The following is a 17,587-nucleotide window of genomic DNA, read 5'->3' as shown; positions in this document are numbered from 1 at the left end:
GAGAACTTCTGAAGACCAAAGAAGATGTCTAATAAAAATGACCTTGCACATACATAAAGGGAGACAAGTTGGTGCTTCTCAGCTAACAGTGACATTCTGGGTTAGAACACTGAGCACATTTATTAACTCTGTGTCCCTATCCTTCTCCCCATCAGACAAGCTCCTCAAGGACAGAGCCCTTGGTCTGTTCAGCTCTCTCAGCTTGGTGCCCAACACAGTAGATATTAGATTCTCAAAATGGTTTTGTTATCATTAATTTCCAATATCATCACTTTATAATTCTTCAAATATCCCATTCTTCTTCTGAGGAGGAGGAAAAAAGAGGCTTAATGGTAGTAATGTATTTAGGTACAGAAGTTTAATTTTCTGAGTGATTGCTCATCAATACAAACACAAACAATAAAAATATATTGGTTTCTAGTACTTTGTCAACTGGAAATAGCTATTATATCCTTAACTCTGATATTAGATTCACTAGAATGCATCTCTTCTAAGCCAGAGTTTGCTACACATTAAAAGAGATTGTAAAGAGTGTTGCAAATATAGAAGGAGATATGCATATGGTAAATTACAGCTAGCGTTCTCATTAATAAAGTGTTAAACAAAATGACTTTCATTATGTCAAGTTACTATATGTGTCTTGGTAAAGTAGCAATTAACCACAATTCACCTTTATTTAGAGATTTTTTTTATTATTATTGCTTTATTTTACTTTAAAGAGAAGATGCTGCATCTCTTTTTCACACTCATATTTACCTACATACCCACAAACACACACACACATAAGGCCTGCACAGATGTTTTTTCCTTCTTAAATTTGCTTCTAATTACAAAAGTAAATGTTTTGAGAGGTAAAAAAAAATTTAAGATTCAGAAAAGTGAAAAAAGAGGAAAATTCATTTAATCATCCAAAGATAGACACTTCCACCATTTTTCCCATACTGGCTGAAATGATACAGTATATTCAATTTTGTATCCTGATTAACATCATAGCATATGTTTTCCCCCCTGCATTAAGAACTCTTCAGATATATGTTACTAAATCAGGAAAGTTAATGAGGCTTGAAACAAAATAATTTCTTGACTTATACTCATTTAGCCAGAAAACATAGTGAATTTGAATATTCTGATTCCCAGAACATGCAGGAACCTTTTTTATGTAGCCAACTGCACTGATTCTGTTTAACTCAACAAATGTTTGTTAAATGTTTAATATATGAGAAATAATGAGCAAAAGGTTTGTAAGATGTTGCTCCTAAACTCAAGAAACTGAAAATTTAGTTGAAAAGACAAAATTTGAGAATCCTAGAGGAGAACACAGGCAATAACCTCTTCGACATCGGCCACAGCAACTTCTTTCAAGATATGTCTCCAAAGGCAAAGGAAACAAAAGTGAATATGACCTTTTGGGACTTCATCAAGATCAAAAGCTTCTGCACAAGAAAGGAAACAGTCAACAAAACAAAGAGGCAACCCACAGAATAGGAGAAGATATTTACAAATGACAAAACAGAAAAAGGGCTGATATCCAAAATCTATAAAGAACTCCTCAAACTCAACATGCACAAAACAGATAATCATGTCAAAAAATGGGCAGAAGACATGAACAGACACTTCTCCAATGAAGACATACAAATGGCTAACAGATACATGAAAAAATGTTCATCATCATTAGCCACCAGGGAGATTCAAATCAAAACCACCTTGAGATACCACCTTATACCAGTTAGAATGGCCAATATTAGCAAGACAGAAAACAACATGTGTTGGAGAAGATGTGAAGAAAGGGGAACCCTCTTACACTGTTGGCGGGAATGCAAGGTGGTGAAGCCACTTTGGAAGACAGTGTGGAGATTCCTTAAGAAATTAAAAAGAGAGCTTCCCTATGACCCTGCAATTGCACTACTGGCTATTTACCCCAAAGATACTGATGTAGTGAAAAGAAGGGCCATCTGTACCCCAGGGTTCATAGCAGCAATGGCCACAGTTCCCAAACTGTGGAAAGAACCAAGATGCCCTTCAACGGATGAAGAGATATAGACGATATGGTCCATATATACTATGGAGTATTATGCCTCTATCAGGAAGGATGAATATCCAACTTTTGTATCAACATGGACGGGACTGGAAGAGATTATGCTGAGTGAAATAAGTCAAGCAGAGAGAGTCAATTATCATATGGTTTCACTTATTTGTGGAGCATAAGGAATAACATCGAAGACATGGGGAGATGGAGAGGAGAAGGGAGTTGGGGGAAATTGGGAGGGGGAGATGAACCATGAAAGACTGTGGACTCTGAGGAAGTAACTGAGGGGATTTTCTTTGGCAGGGGGGTGGGGGGAGGTTGGGTGAGGCTGGTGGTGAGTATTGTGGAGGGCACGTATTGCATGGAGCACTGGATGTGGTGCATAAACAATGAATTCTGGAAGACTGAAAAGAAATTTAAAAAAAAAATAAAAATTTTTTAAAAAGAAAAAATTTCAATATATCAAAATGTTAAATAATATTGCAATACATAATAAGGAATCCAGAGGAACTGGGTAGACCATAAGGGCCATAAGAGTTCAGTTATAAAAAGACTACATGAGGTTTGAGTGTAGGGCAAATGTGTGTGGGTATCATCCCGGAATCATACATTCACAGGTGTGATCACAAACAGCTCCTCAGGCTATAGGTCTATCTAGGACCATTCTGCAAATCTACTCTTCCCCAGTCCCTGGAACTAGATGAGGCTAGTTCCACCAGCATCCATATGACCAGGCAGGGTGCCAGGGGGTAGAATAAGAATCAGCATAGCCCTTTAGTAAGTGCACACAGTGATGGATGTTGACGGCAGATTATCACCTAATTTCTTCTTGCCCTCATCCCTTGTATTAATTGGCACATGCAAATTATACATGCAAAAATGGATTGTAAACGAACAGTAAAACCATGCATTCATGACTGAAAATACACAAAAAGATGTGCAACTGTCACGGATTCCCCTTAAATACACTGACTACCCTCCAGGTTCATGCAGATCGCTTTTCCTTGATTCCTAATTTAAAAGGTTTTATTTATTTATTTGAGAGAGAGAGCACAAGCAGGGGGAGAGGCAGAGGGAGAAGCAGACTCCCTGCTGAGCAGGGAACCTGATGCAGGACTCCATCCCAGGACCCAAAGGCAGATGCTTAACTGAGTGAGCCACCCAGATGCCTCATCTTAATTCCTAATTTATTTTATTGTTTTAAAAAGATTTTATTTATTTATTTGACAAAGAGAGAGAGATTGCAAGTAGACATAGAAGTAGGCAGAGAGAGGGGGAGCAGGCTCTCGGCTGAGCAGAGAATCTGATGCGGGGCTTGATCCCAGGATCCTGAGATCATGACCTGAGCCAAAGGCAGAGGCTTAACCCACTGAGCCACCCAGGTGCCCCAATTCCTAATTTAAACATGAGGTCTGATCTGAGCTCAGAATGGGTTTAGCTCTTTCTTAAAAATATGGGAAAGATATTTTTAATGTCTTTAAAATAGCTGAAAAAAAGTGTTGTTTTAGAAAATTCTTTTTGAAACCAAAAACCAATGTAGAAGCTTTCAACTAGAAGATTAATTTCGGGGACAAGAACTGAAAAAAAACAGCTTTAACAAACACTGTATCTGAGTGTTAACTGTTACAGTTACTCTCACAGTGATTACTATTAAACTGCAACCACATCACACCCCTTGGAATATGAGTATCAACAGAAGCAGAAACATTACATACATAATGTGTGATCTTTCTGTCTTCAGCTTTCTAAGATCCCTGAAATACTGGAGTCAAATATTGGGTCTAGGACACAGGAAGAATTATCAGCAGAGTTTATAATCCCTTTGCAATATGCCTAAGATTTTTCTTGCTTCACATCCTCTATAAACTGCAATTTCCACCAATGTTAAAGTATTTTTACTGTGACCTTTAGCATCAAGTCATTTGCCTTAGCAAATGAAAAATCATGCCTTTCTGTAATATCTAGAAATGCAACATGAACATATTGGAAATAAGTCCTGTTTCAAATCATTGAATAATTATTACAAATTACCTTTACACAAGATTATCAACCAAGAGACACAGCACAGGAATAACACAATCTCAAAGACTCAGTAATCATATAGCCAACTTTAAATTGGATTTCATCTATGGAATTTACCTATTTTTAATGTTGGAAAGGTTTAGTCTTTTTGTATCAGAAGGACTACTGGAATAGACATCTGAATGGCAGGGGAAAAGTTTCCATACTTTTATTAAACCATTGGTTCTGAAATGAGCAACCCCACCCCCAGACATTACCCTCTGCTGGAGGCAGCCATACCTACAGCCCATGATGGGGAGCAGCCAGAGTGGGTGGGCTACCCCGACCCTTACTTATCTATCCTTTCAGAAGCTGCAGCTGCTAGATTCAAGAAGGTATAAAGTAGGGGGAGACAAGTTGGCACCAGGAAGTGTTCTTCCCTCAAGTGCTGTTGTTCAGACAGAAACAGAAAGTTTGGTATTAGTGTATCTCGTATTTTCTTGTATTTTATTTGCTCAGAGTATCTAGTTGAAAGGAAGTAGGATCAGGGGGAAAAAAATCCCATCTCCATATCACAGAGCACCCTGGAACTACATGAATATGCCAAAACTTGGAAATTGGGTTGGAAGATGTACATGTGGATTTGACCCCCCAGCTGTAGATCTAAGAGGCAGTTCCACCAGCATCCATATGGCCAGGAGTCACACCCAGGGCATCCACACCCTGGCTGTGGACAGACATTGAATCTAGAGTTCTGCTGTCTCAGCTATGAATTTAAGAGCTGCATGGAGCTTCTGTCCTCAAGATTCAGAGTAAGATTGAATTTTTAAAAATATATACCATATGAGGCAAACACCTTCTGAATTGTTTTGGTATCCTTAGTAGATTGCAAAAACACACTCCCTCAGTGAAAAAGAGCCAAAAATCATAGAAAACCAGTTGAGATTAAAAGAAAATCAGAAGTAAATGAAAAAGGAGTTGGCTAAGATAATAAAGGCCTGCAAGGAAACAAAAGTAGAATAGAACTTCTACTGTCTGAATGTTTGTGTCCACCCAAAATTCCTGTGGTGAAATCCTAACCTCCAAAGGTGGTCTTAGGAGATGGGGCCTTTGGAGGGTGTTCAGGTCATAAGGATGGGGCCCTTATGGATGGGGTTAGTGCCCTTATAGGACATCTCATAGAGCTCCCTTGCTTCTTCTGCCCTGTGAGGACACAAAAGAAGTCTGTGACCCAGAAAGAGGCTCTCATCTGATCATGCCGGCACCTGATCTCAGAATTAACCACCTCCAGAACCATGAGCAATAAATTTCTGTTGTTTATAAGCCACCAGATCTGTGATATTTTGGTTTAGCTGCCTGAGACAGAACTGAAAGATGCCTTTCTGGCAGTAAAAAGCAGAATGTACACATCAGAAAAGTGAGCTGGTGATACAGAAAACCAACATGAGCTCTCCCAGATTGCAAAGGAAAGGGAGAAAGAGATTTTTTTTTTTCAATTAGAGGATAATACTTACTCAGAACCTAAAAATAAGTTATTTCTTAAGGATCATATTTGTGTTTCTGAGAAGAAAACTGCTATATGAAAAGCAGTAAGGCACAAGTAAAATTTTTTTTAAAAAATTGATAAAATAACTTCAATATGAAGATGCAGGGAGTTTACTGAGATACAAGCTAAATCAATTAAGTGATGGTGTTATGACCTGAGTATAAAACTCAGTTACCACCAAGTTTTTTGTGGTCTCCAGAGTTCACCCCACACACTCAGCTGTTGCTTTACTTATGATGTTCAAGAATTCCTTTTGGACAGTAATAGATTCCAAGCCACATGTTTCTCCTACTCTGATTAGTCAGGACTTTGCTGCAAAATACTTCTCTCAATCTTGGCATGAATTCTATCAATAAATAGAGGAAACATCCAGTCACAAACACTAATCCTTAAACTTAAACTTCAGTCTCACCATGACCCCGAAAACCCACTCCAGCTAGAGGCCACCAGCATAAGTGATGCCTGTCTTTGAAACAGCCTATTGAAGCTATTCAGTTGACGGTTGGTGAGACTATTCTATCTGGACATGAGAACCCATATGTCTTATATAGATATATGCATAACATAGTATCTTATTGCACATACAATCTTTTTGTCTACAAATCCTTAATGAATGCTTTGGGATTGAAAGGCAAGCCAGTCCTTTATTTTCAATATCAGAATCAAAATGTGAGTTTAATGGACCGAGATTGAAAAATAAGGAGGAAAAAATATGGACAACAGATGAAGTAGTAATTACCAATTGTTTACAAATACACCCCAAAAATGCTGACTTAAGATGTCTCCCCAGCAACCCCAATTGGCAAAACACATTAGAGAAATGGCTATGGAGTTTATAAGGACAGGATTATGACTGAGGAACATCCACAAAGACATTCTCTAATACTAAAATGCCCCAAAAGTCTACACGTGTACTTCTCTTGGAAAAAAACTACTCAATAGAATACTCCAAGATGAATCAAAAATTTCAAAACTCCATAATAGTCCGACTATATGAAAAGGCTCTTGAGACTTAACTTATGTAGTTTGAGTTCCAGTCTTAGAAATGCAATTGAATACATGTTGTCAGAAGCATTCACCAGCCTGACAAGAAGTCTTTATAGAGTTAGACCTTCTCAAATATTTCTCTTCTACTTCTGGGTTTGTTTGTGGCTTTCCATAATTCCAGAAAAGGTGCTTCTTGAGCCACATTGTTCAACCCTGAGTTCAGCTGGAATCCTTCACTTGCTGTGGTTGATGACCATTTAAAACATTTAAAAGACGACCTGTGGAAGTCAGGTTCCAGTTCTTGCTAACAGTGGCTAAACGCTGGACAGGGAGAAGCATCCAAATTAGAATTGTCTTGTCTCCTCTGCCTTCAACAAACAAAATCAGTTTCCTGGAAAAAAAAAAGGGGGGGGGGTAGGTACCAGTTTCTTAGCCAAGTAACCTGAAAACTTATTTTTTTTATTTCTTTAAAATTCATTTTTAATGATCTGAATTGTTGATGTTTTTCTATGAAAGATAAGTAAATTTCTTATCCCTCATTTGCCACTCTGCATCTTATCATCCATCAAAATTATTTGAAGTATTTTTCTGCTCATTATACCAAAAAATCACTATTGTGTACCTTTAAATATATAAGAATATGCAAAGAAAAAAAGATTATAATTAGAAGCAAAATATTAATAGTGGTTATCGCTGGGTCGGATTCTAGTTACTTATATCTTTTTCTCTATTTTCCAAATATTCGGTAATGTTACCATATCACTTTTTTAAAAGATGATTTAAAATCCATTTGTGTAATTTATAGGTCATATGATCGCATTTATTTCTGAATATACAGCAAAATTTCAGAGCCTAAATACACAAAAATAATATTAGAAGTGATTATCTCTGGGCAATGGATGGAGGGTAGTTTTTCCCTCTTGTGCATTTTAATTTTTTTTCTATAATGATAACAAACTATTTTATTATAGAAAATGCTGTTTGTATAAAACTTAAGGGTCCAGGATGGCTTCGAGGAATATATACTCACACATACCATAAAATATTTATTGAGTTTTATTTCTATTTCACATTTAGAATTTAATAGACTGTAAGACACCCTACAGGATAAGCCACCTGGTGCCCAACTCAACATAATCAAACAGGCAGAAGCAGAGAGGTGACACATTAGGACTGTTTTGTCACACCGCATGAGTCACAAGAGAGCAAGGACTGCTTTAATTACTAGTCATTGGAATTTCTGATAGATATTATGGAAAATTTTAAATCCAGTTAATTTACTTTGGCAGCTTGACAATGGGCTCATTTACAATCCTCTGAGGGAATTGCAAATTTCCCATGCTTCAATTTGGGATGGGGTGGCATTATTCATATAAGAGCACTGTGGTGGAATTCAGGCCTTAATGTTAGTCAGAATATATTTTTAACCCATCAGAAGCCTAAGTCAAGATTATTCATGTTTGGAAGAAATGGGATAGAGGAGAAAAAAATCAATGGTAAGTTTTTTTAAATGTGTACATGGTCTACCCTGATATTTATAGCTTTTTAAACCTAAAATTCAATCATTGGAATATTTTCATAGAACACTGTTATACTGACCCTTCCCAAGAATCTTCCAAAATTCTTTTGACTAATACCCTGAGCAGTGGTTTCTTTCAGAAACTAAGCTTTTGCAATCTTAGAATGTGAACTCCACAAGCAAAAGAGTTTTCCCTTCCTTCATTTGCCCTCCATCGAAATCCCCAGTTCATTGCCATGAGCATTTGGAATGTTGAATGAACTCTTATTTCTTGGGAGTGGGAAAGAGGTAGGGCTCAGACTAGGTTAAAGAAAAAGAAAAGTGAAAAAATTCAAAGGTGTATTTGTGGGTGCTCTGAGAACAGTGAAGCCTTTTCATTCATAGAAGATATTTAAAACTTCCAGGGGGCACCTGGGTGGTGCAGTCGATTAAGCCACTGACTATTGGTTTCAGCTCAGGGTCAAGAGATGGAGTCCGGCATTGGGCTCCATGCTCAGCATGGAATCTGCTTAACATTCTCTCTCTCTCCATCCCTCCTGCTCAAGCTCTATCTCTCTCTTAGAAATAAATAAATCTGAAGAAGAAGAAGAAGAAAAAGAGGAGGAGGAAGAAATTTAAAACTTCCAGGTTGTGTTTTAGAATCTTCTTCATATAGGCTGATTGTCAAAACAGACTTGAGTGAATATTTATGAAGCATGGGTATTCAACTCAAGGGGAAAAAATTTCAAAGCAAAAGATGTGTTCAATTTTTTTTTTCTTTTTCAAAATGCAAATTTATCTCTTCTGGGCTTTTTGTTGTTGTTGTTCATGATTTTTTTTAAGCCAATAAAGCACAAGTTTATAGGTAAAAGTAAGTAGTCCATTCAGGATGATCATATTTCCCCCTCAAGGTTTTGGGAGCATGAGGAAATCAAAACCCATTAAAATTATGACCAGGGGAAGGGTAAACGTGATACCTAAATACATGTTGGAACAAGAGAACAGCTCACTGGTGGGAGTTTCAACTTCACCACCACTCCCTCTGGGGCTAGGCTCATCTTGATAGAGTTAACTGCCTGCTTGCATATGCTTCACATTACTCACAACTGGCAACCTGAGAAAGCTGCCGGCATGTGGGAAGAAGTATGTCTTGCTTCATTACTTCTATTCATTTCCTCCTGAGTCTCTGATCTCAACCGACTTTCAGCCAACGCTGAAGAAAGAACTGACCTTTATCTTCTCAGTAAGTAACTGACACGCAAACATGACTGCAAATGAATAGTCAGTTTTCATGATTTAGACTTCAATATTCTCACGTGATTAACTTAAAGTAAGTCCTTTAAATTCAATCTGCCAGCTTTGAAACATATCGTCAGTGTAAGGGTTCCTCTTACCTTATTTTACTTTGGCAACTGGCATTCTTGATGGAAGAGACCTCGTTCCCCAGTTGCCAACTCATTTCTCATTTCTCAGATGCAGTACAAGCTCTGGCCCGAAGACTCCGCCTCTTCCTTTCCCTCACTCTTGAGACTGGCAGCATCCTTACCATAAGGCATATTTTCATCTTCTCGCTGATGACCAGTCTTGACTGCAGAGTTCAGCCCTGTGGAATACAATTGAGTGAGATGGGTGATGTTTGTAAGGACACTCACTTCTTCAGCAGCCCAGACCCATGAGATGATTCCCTGACACCACTGTGAATCAAGGAATAAATGCAGCCTCTCTAATGAGGGGGGCAACCCTATTTCCTCTTTTATGTAGATCTGTGATAAAAACCAGGGGCGCCTGGGTAGCTCAGTCAGTTGAGCACCTGACTCTTGATTTTAGCTCAGGTCATGATCTCAGGGTGGTGGGATCAAGCCCACATGGGGCTCTGCACTGGACGTGGAACCAACTTAAGATTCCTTCCCTCACCCTCTGCCCTTCACACCCGTCCTCTCTCTCTCTAAAACAAACAAACAAAAAACCCAGGAGTATAACAATAATGAAGAGCCCACAAAAAGCCCCTATACAAATGCAATCAGGGCACTAATAAAATAAATAAATAGATGGTAATCTATTTAGCCAACATCTTTAATGGATGGAAGCAAGCATCGTAATCCACACAGCAGCCCTACAACAGAGGTCGCATTCTTTTCTCCATTCCACATAGGAGGAGAGCAAGACAATGAATGGTTAGATAATCTTTCCAAGCTCACACAGCTGGTAAGACAGGATTAGGATTCTGGATTCCAACCTAGATCTGGCCCCAGACCCCATGCTCTGAACCACTGGGTACACTACCTTTCTATGAGTGGATTAGTATAAGCATATATTTTTAAAATGAAAGTCATATATCATCAACATCTCCCAAACCCCAAAGGAGGGCACGTGCCTGGTTTAGTGATTTTTCTTAATTTCTGGATTTGCTTGAATAAAAACACTTAACTTATATTTTTTAAAACCATAAAGACCAAGTTGTTCAGTTATATGATTAATGAATCACCTTAACTTAAAAAGAATGAAGTCATATGAAAAACTAGAATATTTCCCTGCCAGAGTCACAATGAAAACATAAATTTATAAATTAAAATGTGTCAGCAACAGACTCCTAAATTTTATTCAGGGATGACTTTCTTCCCTTTTTTGAAAAAACAAAAAACAGGCATGCTATCAGCAGGCAGGTCTAAGTTTAAATCACCTCAATGCATTTGTACTCTCTCCATTAGAGTCCATTAAGTGTTTGCCTCTTGGTTGTCCATCATTTACTTTGTTCTTGGCTGGGTCACTTAATGGCTCTGATCCTTAGCACCTGCAGGGATATGGGATGGCTTTGAGATAAATGGTGTGAAGGGCTCAGGTGATACCTGCCTATGATAACTCACAGTTACAAACACTGTGGCCATTTTCATTATTAATAATTCTTCTCTAGAGGATGTGCTGGCTTTGTCTGCCCCGTCTGTCCCCCTCCTTACTTCTCCTGGTATTTGTGCCTCCCACTCCCTTCCTCTGAGGGATTCTTCCCAGTTCTGTGGTGTCTGAAGGGGCAGACCACAAGGGTGGGATAGGACTCACGGTGGTCCTATTGGGCAAGTACCTGGAATTCCCAGATTGGAGGGGAAACAAAGTTCTTCTTTTAGTTTGAATTAGAATCTCCAAGAATGTAACCCCAGAGCTGTCTAACATCACATTTGTGGGGCATATATCTGTAGAGGAAACAGAGAGAATCGGAAGCCAGTTCATGGGTGGCTAAGCTAAGGAAAAATACACCCGAGTACAGCTTGACCCTTATCCTTCCAGGTACAGTAGTTACTAGTGTCCCATTTATATTAGTTTTCAGAAATTTGCAGTTGAAAAACTTCTGACCAAGTAGGTTATTCATCCATTCATTTATTCTTTCATGCATTTAGTCATCAGATGTTTATTAGATGTCTACCACATGTTGATTTAAGTGAAAAATTATATATCTGGTTCTGGATATATATATATATATATATATATATATATATATATATATAAAAAAATCTGTATCTTTCTCTCTATACATATGTATATACATATATGTATATATAATAATACATATAATATATGTATAATAAATATATAAATATACATATATATGTGTATATATATATATATATATTTGGTTCTTGATATTTATAAGAAACTGAGTAGCTGGACAGGTTTCAGAGGAAAATTGCAATTCTGGGTCTGTTTGAATTTTTGGATGGTCTTAGGCATGAGGGATGGTTTATGGCTTTCTCAAGCAGGCCTTGGGGTCTTGGCCGAAAGTAGGACATTTAGAGCCAGGCTACCTTATCCCTCATTTTGTAAAAATCTGAGTCCAAAGTAATTTTTATTATTTTTGAGAATACAGAAAATCCAGAAAGTACAAATAAGGGAATAAAAATCATCCATAGACCAAATACCAAGAAGTAACCTCTGTGAATATATTGGTATATCCATTTCCAGTAAGACCTTATTTGGTGAGTAAATTCATGGGTCTGTGAGTAAGTTCACGGGTCAGAATTATTTTGATCCTTCAAAGATATTCTATTTTTTGGTCCTCTTCTGACACAACTAAATTAGATGGCCATTTAGGGTATAATAAAGGATCTTCAACTGGATAATCAGAGCAGCATTTATCTGTGCCTTCTCACCAGGGCCACAAATTCTGCCTAAGTGACAACTGTCCACGGCCAATGGGTCATGTTCAGCAGGAGATCATCAGAAACTCTGCTTGCATGCTGTCACTTGAGCAGTTAAGCATGAAGTAGATGACACATGTGAGAAACTGGCCATCCTATTAGACCAAGGAGGAGGCAGTGGAAACCTAAAACAGCTAAGTTCTGAGGCTCAATTAAACTCCAGCCTCTTCTTCCCATGTACAAAGGACACCCACTGATCCACTAGTTTGCTCTTAAATGCATTCTATCAGAAACTGAACCATGACATCTCTCATAGAACTTAAAGTCACCCAGTCCTGTCTGGATGTTTTGCTAAACTCCATGAGTCAGAGGTGTTCTGTCCAGAAGGATATAGGATTTCATCCCTGTGGGTAGTTTAGAAACTATTCTTGTGATCTTATTTATAATATTCATTTCCTTCAAGAGATTATGGCTAAAGTTCTGCCTGAATTATCACAAATTCTGAACTGATGATATCTTAATTAATGGTTTTGAATCTCCTAGTTCTTATTTTTCACACGAATGAAATCTTGTCATAAAGTGGTTCTGGTAATGGTGAAATATCTTGTTTTCAGACTAACTGTCCTACTAACTACAATTATATATTCTAGACAAAATGTAAAGATTACCTGTTCAAAGTCACTAGAGAAAGTCCAAAAGGAAGCATAATTGAGAAGTTATTCAACACTTAAAAGAAGCAAAGACAGGGGTAAGACCCACATTATTCAGTTTTTCCCTGGATGGCGGTGGGGGACACACTTCAATCCAGGGCATGGAGGATGATCTCCAATAGAAATCCCTAATCTTAGTAGCCTGACTAAGTAGCCTGGACTACCACGGTAGCTGGAAATTGAGAGAACAAATCTCAAAAACGAGGAATCAGAGTAATAGGAGCCCCAAAATCTGTGTATTAACGTCCCTCAAATTCTTGGTTAACCTCTGAACTGTATTTATGCAGGATAAGATTCTAAGAAACTCAGAAGGAAAGTGATAGCTGGAAAAGCTGAAAGACCTGCGCATTGGTTTCAGTGGCCACTCACCATAGAGAACACAGAGTTTAGACTTCAAGACCCACCCAATTAGAAGCATTTGGTGGATGTCCCAGGCTTCCATTAAAACTGCACAAGGGACATGCATTAGGAATAAAGACTTACTCTCAACCTCCAAAATATGCTAAATGACAGAAGCCAGATGCAAAGGGCTACATACTGTATGATTCATTTATTGCATGGTTAGAGAAAATAAATTTATAGAGACAGAAAACAGATCAGTGGTTGCCTAGGACTGAGGGTAGTGGCACAAGGCACAAGGCAGTTTTTTGAAATGATGGAAATGTTCTAAAACTGGAAGGTGGATTAACAAAATGTCATATATATGAATTATTCATATATATATGGATGAACAAAATGTCATATATATATGTGTGTGTCACATATATATGTGTATATATATATGTACATATATATATATATATATATATGGATTATTCTCTTTTAAAAGGAAGGAAATTCTGACATGTTCTACAACATAGAAGAGCCTTGAGGAAATTATGTTAAGTGAAATAAGCCAGTCACAAAAGGACAAATACTGTATGATTCCATTTATATGAGGTACCTAGAGTCATCAAATTCACAGAGACAAAAAACAAAATGATGGTTTTCTGGGCCTGGGAGGAGAGAGGAATGGGGAATTGTTGTTTGGCAGGCATAGAATTTCAGTTTTGCAAAATATAAAGGGGTTCCAGAGATAGATGGTAGAAATAATTGCCCAACAATGTGAATGTGAATGTACTTAATGCCACTGAACTGTACACTTAAAAATGGCCAAAATTGCAACTTTTATGTTATGTATATTTTACCACAATTTTTAAAAATTGGCTTGTGGTAATTGTACAGCCCTATTAATTTGCAAAAAATCACTGAATTATGCACTTATAATAGGTGAATTTTTTGGCATGTAAATTATACTTCAATTAAGCTACTAAATAGACCCTGAAAAAAAGTCTTTTTCCTCAGACTAAGAAATTTTCCTTGGGACTAATGACAAAACTAAAATAAACCTACACTTAAGAAAGGCTAAAACCAAGATTTCCCAGCTCAAGGGGATTTTCCAATAATACAACTACTTGTTAGAACAAAAATCACACACTCTTCAGAAAAAAATAACACAATTCAGGTTGTCCATAATGGACTATCACAACACCAACTATGTAATTAAAAATCACTAAATGTAGCTCATAATCAAGAGAAAAATTTTAGTTGATAGAAACAGGCTAATAGATGGTGTAGATGTTCAAATTAGCATAAAGAGGTTTTAAAATAACTAAAATATTTAAAGCACCTATAGGAAAAGATTAGTAGGAGAGGTGAGGTAGGGAATTTTAGGAGATATATGGAATTTGTAGAAAATTTGAGAAGGAAAAGAACTAAATGGAAATATTAGAAATAAAAAGTACAATATTTGGAATAAAACATTCATTGAATGGAATTAAAAGATATTTGGCCATACCAAGGGAAAGCATTAGTGACTTTGAAGATAGAAGTCATCCAAACTGAGGCACAGGAAAAGAAAAGACTTTTTAAAAATAAAAGGAACCTGAATTGCCTGTCAAATGATATCAAGCAGTCTAATATGCATGTAATGGGAGTTCCAAAAGGAAAGGAGAGAAAGAATCAGGCAGAGAATTATATTTGAAGAAATAAGGACAAAAATTTTCTAAATTTGATTGAAATCAGCAACCCACGAATCCAGGACACTCAGTGAAAGCCAAGCAGGATAAAAACAAATAAAATCACATCTGATAAGATCATAAGGAAGCTTCTAAAAACAAAAGATGGAAAGAAAATCTTAAAAGCAACCATGGTTTAAAAAAATTCATCCCATAAAGATAACAACAATACTTATGCTTCCCTTCTCCATCAGAAAAAGTAGAATCCAGAAGACAATGGAACCACATCTTTAAAATGTTGAAAGAAAAAAAAACTCTCAATCAAGCATTCCGTATCTGGTAAAAACATCTTCTGAAGTGCAGGTGAAATAACTTACCTTCAAATAAAAAGCTGATAGAATGTGTTGTCAGCAGACCTCTCTCATAGGAAATGACCCTGACCATTCCTCTGGCTGAAGGAAAACAAGAGATGATACAGTTTGGATCTACTGTTAGGAAGGAAGAGCATTGGCAATGGAAACTATCTTTAAAAAATAATAGATTGGGGACGCCTGGGTGGCTTAGTGGGTTAAAACCTCTGCCTTCGGCTCAGCTCATGATTCCAGGGTCCTATGCTCGAGCCCCGAATCAGGCTCTCTGCTCAGTGGGGAGCCTGCTCCCTTCCCACCGCCAACGGGCCTCTCTGCCTACTTGTGATCTCTCTGTCAAACAAGTAACATCTTTAAAAAAAATAAAATAATTGATTTTTTGTACTTTTCTTATATTCTTTAAATGTCAATTCATAGTTCAAAACAAAAGTGACAATACTGTACTGTGATTTATTTCATATTGAGAAGTTGAAAATATGAAAACAATACAAAAGGTGAAAAAAGTGTTAATGCAATTACACTATTGGGAGATTGTTACACCATATGAAAAGTGATATGTTTATTCAAATTACAATGTCACAGTTAAGGATGTATGCTATAATCCCAAAAGAATTCTTTATCATGGATTAGTTACTACTCTAATTTAATAACATTTCCATTAAAACTAAGAAGCATCATGTGAAAGTTACTTTAAAAGTTACTTTTAAAACTCACAGGAAAACACTATAAAGTTATAATAGGATGCAAATATTTCCAATAGAAAGACAAGATTTTTCTCTGAGTATTCAAATATTTTCTAAGTCATCCTCTCTTTTACAGACTCAGAGAAGGTTTAGAATAAATAAGGTGATGTGTTTGATGGAAAGATTTAGGCAAAAATAACAAGTTTTCAAATTTTATTGTATCCTCATCTCAAGCCTTATAATGCAGGATAAATTTAAAATATCACTATTTTAAAATTCAGTATGCAGGTTTGGACTAGACAGCAAAACTCTCCACAGGGACACTACCCTGAGAAACTGGTCATATTTTGTGGCTTTATAAAAATAAAAATAGCTAAATAAATAAATAAATAAAAATAAAAATAGTAAATAATTATTGAATGTCCATCATAGGTGCCAAGGATAAGAGTTAAGAACAGAGTTGATGACCATCCTGACCTTCAGGGAACTCTTCATCTAAAATAACACATACAGGGGCGCTTGGGTGGCTCAGTAGGTTGAAGCCTCTGCCTTCAGCTCAGGTTATGATCTCAGGGTCCTGGGATCGAGCCCCAAGTTGAGCTCTCTGCTCAGCGGGGAGCCTGCTTCCCCCTCTCTCTCTGTCTGCCTCTCTGCCTACTTATGATCTCTGTCAAGTGAATAATAAAAAAAAAAAAAATTTAAATAACACATACATAATACAAACATAATATACAAAGCACACAAATAACTGAAATTCAAGACTGAATGCAAAAAGAAAAGAAAAGAAAAGAAAAAATCCAATGAGAAAATTATCAAGTTTAATGGAGAATGAGATCATCTCTAGTTGCAACGATTAGGAAAATCTTCAGAGAGTTTGCAATGGACCTTGAAGGATGAGTGGGATTTTCTTGGTGAAGAGTGTGGAGCTACAACAATAGACACAGAAGCACAAATGTGGGAAACTATGAAGTGTATGAGCAGACGATCCAGCTACTCAGTTTATCTCTGTTACTAGGGACTAATAGAAGAGTCATCAGAAATAACTTGCACAAGCAAATTGGGGCATCCTCTGAAGGGATAGGCAGGTCACCCCAAGAATTCAGAACTTTGTTCTCTGAGTTATAGGATGTCATGTCTCCATGCCAAGGGACTGACATAATCAAACTCTATTCTTGGGGAAGACAAATATGGCTGATGAGCTATAGACAAGCAAGACTGCAGAGTCCCATAAATATGTCCTACTTCCCTGAAGGATTACAGCATGCCAGGTACTCAACTCCGATGCCACTGGAACAGAAGCCAGAGCTAATGTCTAGGAGAATGCTGCCATGGGATTCCTAAATCACCTAATGTCACACATGGAATGCCTCCAGACTACCAGCTCCATGTTGGGTTCCATGCAGCATATAAAGCTGAGTGACATCAAAGAGCAGATTAAAACACATTCACAAATCACAAAACACAAGCTAGAACAGAACAGATGCTATATAGTTGTTTTGTCCTTCAGGACATGAGCAACCACGGCTGAACTGGGCAGAGAGGGAATAGCTGGAACTTGAAAGTAGACATGTCTACCAGGATAGAGTCACACTGAAAGGACAGATTCAACTTCAGGGGAAGGGGAAGTCCAGTTGGGCAAGCAGA

At 37.4% G+C, this 17,587-nt stretch overlaps 1 long non-coding RNA gene across 3 annotated transcripts in view; it reads right to left on the bottom strand.

Annotated features, from left to right (window-relative positions):
- Window positions 1-6,262: 6,262 nt before the first annotated feature.
- The window catches only part of LOC116588460, a 57,549-nt gene continuing 46,224 nt past the window's right edge, over window positions 6,263-17,587 (bottom strand). For 2 of the 3 annotated variants that reach the window (XR_004284954.1, XR_004284955.1), the window contains 3 exons: window positions 10,739-10,849; window positions 9,453-9,661; window positions 6,263-6,951 (listed from right to left, as the gene is read on the bottom strand). This is a non-coding gene — a long non-coding RNA (uncharacterized LOC116588460). Of the gene's footprint in view, window positions 6,952-9,452; window positions 9,662-10,738; window positions 10,850-15,269; window positions 15,342-17,587 lie in introns of those variants that run through there. The other variant, XR_004284956.1, reaches the window with a different exon arrangement.

The sequence above is a fragment of the Mustela erminea genome, chromosome 4 (assembly GCF_009829155.1).
Source record: "Mustela erminea isolate mMusErm1 chromosome 4, mMusErm1.Pri, whole genome shotgun sequence".
NCBI classification, from domain to species: domain Eukaryota; kingdom Metazoa; phylum Chordata; class Mammalia; order Carnivora; family Mustelidae; genus Mustela; species Mustela erminea.
This window is presented reverse-complemented; position numbering and strand designations above follow the sequence as displayed.